Source organism: Formica exsecta, unplaced genomic scaffold, assembly GCF_003651465.1.
Source record: "Formica exsecta isolate Colony F162 unplaced genomic scaffold, ASM365146v1 scaffold37, whole genome shotgun sequence".
Lineage (NCBI taxonomy): Eukaryota > Metazoa > Arthropoda > Insecta > Hymenoptera > Formicidae > Formica > Formica exsecta.
In genome coordinates this window covers 733,064-741,264 of record NW_021850941.1, presented here as the reverse complement: position 1 = coordinate 741,264, position 8,201 = coordinate 733,064, and the positions used below count along the sequence as shown (strand labels likewise).

General features: G+C 39.1%; 1 protein-coding gene across 3 annotated transcripts in view; it reads right to left on the bottom strand.

Moving 5' to 3' along the window:
- LOC115239299 overlaps window positions 1–8,201 on the bottom strand; it is a 199,498-nt gene that overhangs the window by 19,685 nt on the left and 171,612 nt on the right. The window contains exon 1 of one of the 3 annotated variants that reach the window (XM_029813756.1): window positions 2,318–4,294. The exons of the other annotated variants lie outside the window; for them this stretch is intronic. The gene's annotated coding sequence lies outside the window, so the exon portion shown is untranslated. Of the gene's footprint in view, window positions 1–2,317; window positions 4,295–8,201 lie in introns of those variants that run through there. 3 annotated transcript variants of the gene reach the window in all.

Sequence of the window (8,201 nt, the reverse complement as noted above, 5' to 3'; positions counted from 1 at the left end):
GTCGTGTATTCAGGGCAGGGCGCATATCGCTCGCGCGAGCGTTGCAACACGAGTGCAACGTAGTCGAAATAACAGGCGCGTATTCCTGCGTGAAAGATGAGTGAAGAGGAGAGAAGAGCCCGCTCACTCTCTTTCTCTCTCTCTTGTTGCGGATGTGCGTTCGGTCGAATGTCGACGGTGGTAGTTGGGCGGAGCTCGAGTCACTCACAGCTGTCCTCCACATATGAACACGCATGCGAAGCATTAATCATATCGAGAACACCCATCTCCTTCTCGGATTATCCCCTCGAATTTCTCTCCCTCTGGCTGGAGTCACTCTTTCTCTGTCTGTCTCTCTCTCTCTCTCTCTCTCTCTTTCTCTCTCTTCGGCTGTTCTGGTGCAAGCTCACTCAGCCCTCGCAACGTCCACAGATCATGTATACGACGCATACATGGCGGTCCGTCGCCATGGAGGAAAGGACTAGGAAGAGAGATAAGAGGGGGAGCGAGGGGGAGCGAGGGGGAGCACCTACGACGTGCGCTTGAAGTCGAATTTAATGACGATGTCCATCATAGTTTGCGGTCGTGTGAGAACCTATCTACCTACCTACAACGAGCGAGCGATCGGGCGCTTTCGCAGCCTTTCATAGATTGGTTTGCCGTCGCCGACCGAACTTTCTCACCGAAGGACCTCTCGACTGTGCTAGATCGATTAATATGCGCGTGGAATCCACCGGCGAGAGAGGGTGCAGCGAGAATAAACCCCTTCTTCGTTTACCTAACGGAATCGGAAATGACTCCTTGAGAGATCTAACTACGGAAGGATCTTCCCATTCTATGGATATGTATGCATCATGAATTGAATCATGGAACATCTTCAATGTAATCAACTTTATTAGTTCTTTTGTTTAATTATTCTTGGATTTACAATTATTTCTTGCAAAATCACTGGAAAAATGCATTAGAATCAATTCTGGTTAGATTTTATATAAAATATTTTTAGATTTTAACTTCTAAAATACAGTATTGGAAAAGCTAAAGGCTATTTCTATCGGTTTCTTAAAGTTGTTAGACAAACTAAGATACGTGACAAACGAAAAGGGTGGAAATTCGGTACAAGATTTTCTCAACACTGTTTTTAACCGGCGGACACGAAGTAAAGTGAGAAGGCAAACTCCTCCGTTCCCACGTGGGAGATTCCTTTGCCGAAAACACGACGTTTACGATCGCTTCTCGCGTACGTCCATTTCTCAAGCCACGACGTTAAAAAGAGAGAGAGAGAGAGACACGCGCGGTTTACCTTCGCGTAGACATTCGCGAAAACACGCGGTGTACTGTGTATGTACAATATATACGACGATATCGATCGCAAAACGTCGTACGGACGGCATCTAATACTCGAGAGTCGGACCACCAGCTACTTCCGAAGAAATCACGCTGGAAATGGACAGCTATTGTTTACGGTAAATAGGTATTGTATTCCGCAAACCACAAACATATATACATCACGTACGTTTCTTAGAAACATCATCGTGAGAACGCGCACTCGGATGCATTGTATTCTCTCAGAAAAAATACAGAAAGTAACATTAATAATGATAATTCTAATAATCGAACACGACAGATCTCGAATTTGGAGACGAAAGTTTTGGCGGAACAAGTTTTGTTTACCGTTCCCCAATTTACGAATTTGACTAATTTGCCTTGGCGAGTCTCGTCGGTGGCAGTACACCTTGGCAAAAAACCGCGAGAACCGGGCGCGCGAGTCGGGAAGAAATATACTTTCCTCGAAGGAGGCCAGGGACGAGTTGTCCTCGTTACAGGTCAAACGTGTAGATGCCATACTGGCTTTTCCGTCTTCGTCTCTCCTTCGCGCCGTTTTATGTGTATCTGCTCATCTCCGGTAGTGTGTAGTACGCGCAAATTGACCGCTCGCTACATCAAGCCTTCATGGCAAGCGTTTACGAGGCTTCAGCGCTGTCTCGTTAACGCGCACTAACGTAAGCTCAATAACACACGGACGGCGATCGTGAAAAGTGAAAGAAGCGCGATCAATGCGAAAGGTGAAGATATCATCTTAGCCGATATACGCGCGAAATATTTTTTACGTTATTTTTTATCGTGTGTTTTTGATTTAGGAAGAGAGAAACTCATTTATAAATAGAAAATTTGATGAACGATTCTTTTTCCTGATTGAAATATTCAAATATAAGGATGTCACTTTCTGTCTATTTCATCAGATTCTTATTTTCTATCACTAGTTTATTCATTTACTGTAGATATTCAATATTCAATTGTCATGCGTTAATGGATTATACCATCTCAAGGATATATTTACCAATATCTACTGTTGCAACATTAGATCCCTTAGGTATGTGATATGTCATCAGTGATGCCATCCAGATTCACGCAATGATTATATTTCCACGGTAACTATAGGCATCGAGATAGGTTTGAATTTTCAGCCAGTTGTCCGCTTAAGTTCGCGACATGGAGTGTGTTTTGTTGTCAGTTTCCTTGCATGCTAACGTAATATCCAAAACAGATTTGCTGCAAATTTAATGTCAGGCGAGACAAGCGCATGTTACACACTTGATCTCAGTAGCGTGATATGCTGTATACTGTGTTAACAATATCAACAATGTTTGAATATCGCGCAGAGTGATCATAACGAAAAGTCACGGAATACATTCCAGTCGTTTTAAATAAACGGATTTGCATTAATTATCGCAAGCGATATTTTTCAATTATTTAAAACGCTGACGAACATCGTGCTGATGGAAAGTACAAAAATATCTTTATTCTTCATAAAAACATCTCATCGCGGAAATTATAGTGAAAGCTCTTTGTGAAGCAGTTCATAGCTTTCTCAAACATAAGTAGATAGGCAAAAGAGAGGCCAGTCTGCTTTGTATCGTAGTGACCTGGGTTGCAGGTCGTTGATCTGACCATCGCTCGTCGCTCTCTCTCTCTCTCTCTCTTTCTCTCTCTCTCTCTCTGCATGCACAGCGGAATAACAGAGTGTAACGCGGCTTCGACTACTTCCCGATAGTCGCTTGTGGGTACCTTATTATGCTACGCGGGTTCTCGCGAAATTACGGTGGCCAGCCGCGACCTCCATGCACATCCCGGTTCCCTTTGAAAGCCGGCCTGCCGATGAGTGTAAGAGGTATCGCGCGATTGTGGCTGAATACGAATCGCATGATTTGTGTCGCGTTATTTGCGCCATGGCGACCATTTCGACAAGGTTTGAGGCCAATATTGCCTTTTTCGGTAATGACACGTGGACACTAGGATTGTGTGACTACGAACGAGAAGCCATTCGATAAAGATTTGTTTTATTACACATTGCCGAAAAAAAATATAGCGTGATCGGACAAGTTCCAGCGGTTTAAAAAATCTTATTTATTCTAAATATATATATCTCATATTAGGTATAGAACTTGGTAGTAATTAATTTACCACAGCCTGTGGACAAAAACTGTAAATTACTTTCCAATTATTTCGTCCACGGTTGTTAAAATTGGCATTCACAGTAATTTATAAAAGATGTCCGTATTATTCATAATTCACTTATGAAGACATCAAGTTTCTTTTTTGAATAAATGAAGAGCCGATACTGAAAAAAATTTTTTGCCCTAAAAATAAAAAAGAAGTACCGGCTAGTTCTTTCATTTTGTGAAAACTTCCGTATAACACGGAGAGTATCAAGATCTTTCCACTGTATAAATTTCATGAAAATTATCTTCTACCCCGAGGCATTACTGAGACTTCATCAACTAGATTTCTACCTTCTTAGCCTGAAAAAGATGAAGATAGAAAATTAACCGAATATCGCGAGCTCAATTAAAGCTCCGTCGAACCGAACATTTAACGATATTAATTTAATATCATTGTACAATATATGATACCGCTTTGTATATTTCTGCATAGCTTTTAATAAACAATTGAAAAGAAAAAATAGCTGCTCTGTGAAGGAAACGTGAATCTCACAAAGAAATGTTTTATTCGACGAGGATTATGCTTATTTATATAACAGCTGACTTGCCAATGCAAGCATGGAAGCACGTGCGACCGGTAATGTTTTTCCATGCGTGGGTGCGCGAATATACGCGCGTTCGTTGCTTAAATAAACAGGCGCGTGAAAACTCGCTCGAGACTCTACGGCGTCGCCGGAAAACATACACTGTCTGTAAGTAGTCGATCCAGATGTTGGCGGCTGCCTACTGTCAGCCTAACCAAAATGTTTTAGTTTACACTAAATGGCGATAAACTAGCAAAATGATAGAGTAAACGAAAATTGTGAATGCATAAGATACATAGTTGTGGAATCGGATGGTGTCACATCCGATTTTATTAAAAATTATTTCGAATTTGACGTGTGTGTGCATATATTTGCAAAATATTTTATAGATCATATTTTCAAGAAAATCATCATTTTGAAAGAACACATATGGATGATTTTTTCTTGTGTTATAAATGAATTCTTTTGCAATTTATATATTCAGAAATATTGCTGTTTGGATCTAATTGCGGAATCAATGAAAGATCGGTATCGTTCGCTCTCTTAAGACGTTTCTAAAGAAAAAAAAAAAGAGATAAATGATATTTTACAGGCGATGTAATTTGCCTCTTTTAATACCTCTGAAAAGCCTGCGTACGCAGAGTCAAGCTTTGTACTAAAAAAAATGACGAAAGTCATGGCTTAGCGTATCATTACTTTGTATTGTTGAAAAGAAGACCTTTGGGAGGCAGCACGAATGCGGGATTTTGTGGCTTTTAGTTTTGAGTAGCATGGATTTTCTCGTTTTCCTTTAGAAATGCGATCTGAAAAGGGGGACAAAATTGAGATTATCGCGTCGTTCTGAAAACAGATTTAACCGCTCGAGAAATGAACATCTCCGAGTAGAAAAGTATGCTTCTCCGTTGGCTGAATTAAAATGTACATGAAGAACGAATGCAAAATGAGAAAAAAGGTGCGCAAATATAATATGCGCTCGTTATTACGAGCTAACTGTTATTTTTTAATGCAAATTTTAACGTTAATACTTTTCTTAATTATATGCTGCATTATAGATTTTTTAATCGATTATATCGGTTTTTTTTATTTAATGTAGAGAATCCATTAAGCGGGCGATTTTATGTGTCAGAATTTAATTATAAGTTCGATTAAATGATCGATCAGATACATTCAAGTATTCCTACATGTGTTACCAATATCGACGGCGATAACAGAATTTATAAAACTTCAAGGAAAAGAGTATTACTTGTTCTACTACTCGAAGGTTCCGACAAATTTCATGACTGTCGCATGCTTTTACGACAGGGAAGCAACAGTCCCAGTCCCATTCGTGCGGGAGAGAGTTGCATGATTACCACGTGCTTTTACAGGAAAAGAGCAAGACTGCCAGCTTAGAGAATTCGTGTAGTACACGTCGCGGACGCAGACCGGTATTCACATCTCCTGCAAATTCCACCCTTGCGCGGACTGTAGAATGTTAAGCAATGCTGCTCGGATGTTACAATGTTCTTGTGCTACGCTCGACGCATTGCGTACATCGATGGAAGGTTCATACGAGCCATTAAACGCAAAAGACGGCGGTAGAATAGGACGAGGAAGGAAGACGTGGACTCGGAATGAGGGTCGCATTTCCGATATAACAGTGAATCATGACCGATACACTCTAGATACTAAGGACAGATAATTGAAACATTGCAGAGATAGAATTGAATGGGTTGACGGTAATAAAAATTTGTATTTTGTTTTATTCCAAAAACGGACAAAACTTTCCGGTAGACCTGATATATCGGCTCGTAAAAATCGTTGATGGAGTATCCGTTTTATGAGGATGGAAATTGTCGTGAACGGTTGTTGTTACGGTGTCCATTTAATCCTTAAAGCGCGACGGTACAAAAACGAATTGTTCGCTTAATGAATCATTAATGCGCGGTAATAATTAGACGGGCGCTAATAAACGATACTAATGATGAACTATAAAAATACTTTTCACAGTATAATTAATGATTACTGTGATATAATATATACAAATATGCGCATCCGATATATTTTCTGTGATAATAATATTTCGATATAATATTTCATCTCTGGCACATATCTTTATTTTGGATCTGATAAAATTTTTCCAGCAAGTCCGTTCATGTTGCGGCTTGGGCTAGTTGATAGTAGCGATTATTATATGCAGGATTCTCAATAATACGCGTTAATAAAGCGAGTTGACTATAATATTACAATACGATGGAGCTAATGGCATATCAGAGTAAAACATAGTATGACTAAAATTTCACAGACGAAATGACGGAATGTTTCGCATAGTAACAAATTATTGCAATTATCGTTCAAAGTGAAATAATAACATTTGAATTCTATTATTCTGCGTTTATGCATAAAGTAGTAATTCGACATTAAATTTTATTAATGTCTTTCTCTCGTAGAAATAATGTTAAAGTTGATGGTCCCTACGAAGTTTAGTCTCTCCTATCCTTGCGCTGTAAAGTTCTTATGCTAAGAGCTGCAAAGCGCATGGAAAAGCAAGAATTAAAAAAAATGCGATTAACGCTAGTCCTGACGCTGTAATAGTTTTACATTTTTACTTTACATTATGCGTTAATTTAATAGTTGTAAGATTAGAGTGCAAGCAGCAATTATTTATGCAATATCCAATCCTCTTTTATATATTTATATAAAAAAGCGATTGGAAAGCATCTGGAGCAAATGTTCTATCGCCGACCTTATTAGACCGTTTATCACAAAGATGCCGATCGCATGTACTTATTTAAACTAGGTGCATGCTTTTGTGCTATTTCCAAGATTAACAATTTCCAATCTGTTCTATGAAAGTCTCGCATTCAAGTACTATGAGTGCATATATGAGCATAGAAGTGTGTATGGATACAATAAAATATAAATAGAAAAATATCTCCCCGAAATAAAACGTAAATATCATAAATATACTCTAAATATAAATTAAATATATAAATATAAATATAATAAATATACATGTTGTACGTGATAAACAATAAAAGCAGGAAATATCTATGATCCAACATTAGATCGTTCTCTCTCTACCGTCAAAAAATTGTTTTCTTCGAAAATTTACTTCAAAAAAATGCTGAAATAAAAAAAGAGTCATATACCGAGTATATTTACATATGTAATACATCGAACGATCGTACAATGTGTGTTGTGTTGAGTAAATTATCTCATCTACAGGACACTTAAATTTATAATTATATACACAGGATGAAACCGCGTCGTCCCGCAAATATTATCAGCATCGATGATATACCATCATTTGGATACATTCGAGTAGCGGACATTTTAATGTTACGGTTAGCCGGTGCTATAAACAAACCCACCATATCCTGAAATGAGCGCGCGATGCGAGCTGCGCGGAATTACTGCCAAGCGTGATTAATTAGCGGACGCGGTCGTGATTCCCGCATCGTTCTTTCGCGGTTCTAAAATGCGCTGTTTCGCGCTGTACATACAATGTTGCCGTGCTGTTTTGAAATACAGGTTGCCGGCGGCAAGTGATATAAATCAATAACTCTCGGGAGCGACGGAATTATATCGAGAGTACAACCAATTTAAATTTGATACCTTCGATATCGAAATATGTAAGCGCGCATAAATTTATTTTACGTAATTTGCTATAACATAATCCGTATAAAAATCGTTTTCAATCCTAAAAAGAAGATTGTAATAATTAGTGTTGGAGGAAACAAAATTAAATAGCTTACTCTCTCTCTCTATTCTGATTACTCCGAATGTATCGTAATACGGGTCGTTACGCCCGATTAGAGGTTCGGCGTGAAAAAAAAAAAAAAAAGAATAAAAGAAAAAAGAAAAAACAGGAGCGTTATTCATGCTACTAGTACTTTCACGACAGTTTGACGATTAGTTTCAGCAAATTTCGTAACACGTTGCATGCGCGCGCAACAGTGCTAACAGAAACTATTGGCTTCATCAAGCACGCCGTCACAAAAATTCATTAGCTTTGTATAACCTGCGCGGCGCTTGCTACTTTGGGTTTCTGAACTCTGCGGACTTTCTCCGCGTTGCATCCATGTATTTACCATCGCGATACACAGAGTTACGTTTGTCGTTGCCGAGAGGATTGCCTTTCCCGCGCCAGTTTCAGCAGCGAGACCATTCGCAATTAGTGGAACTTCAAATACGGCTATCCCCCTCACCCCCCCCC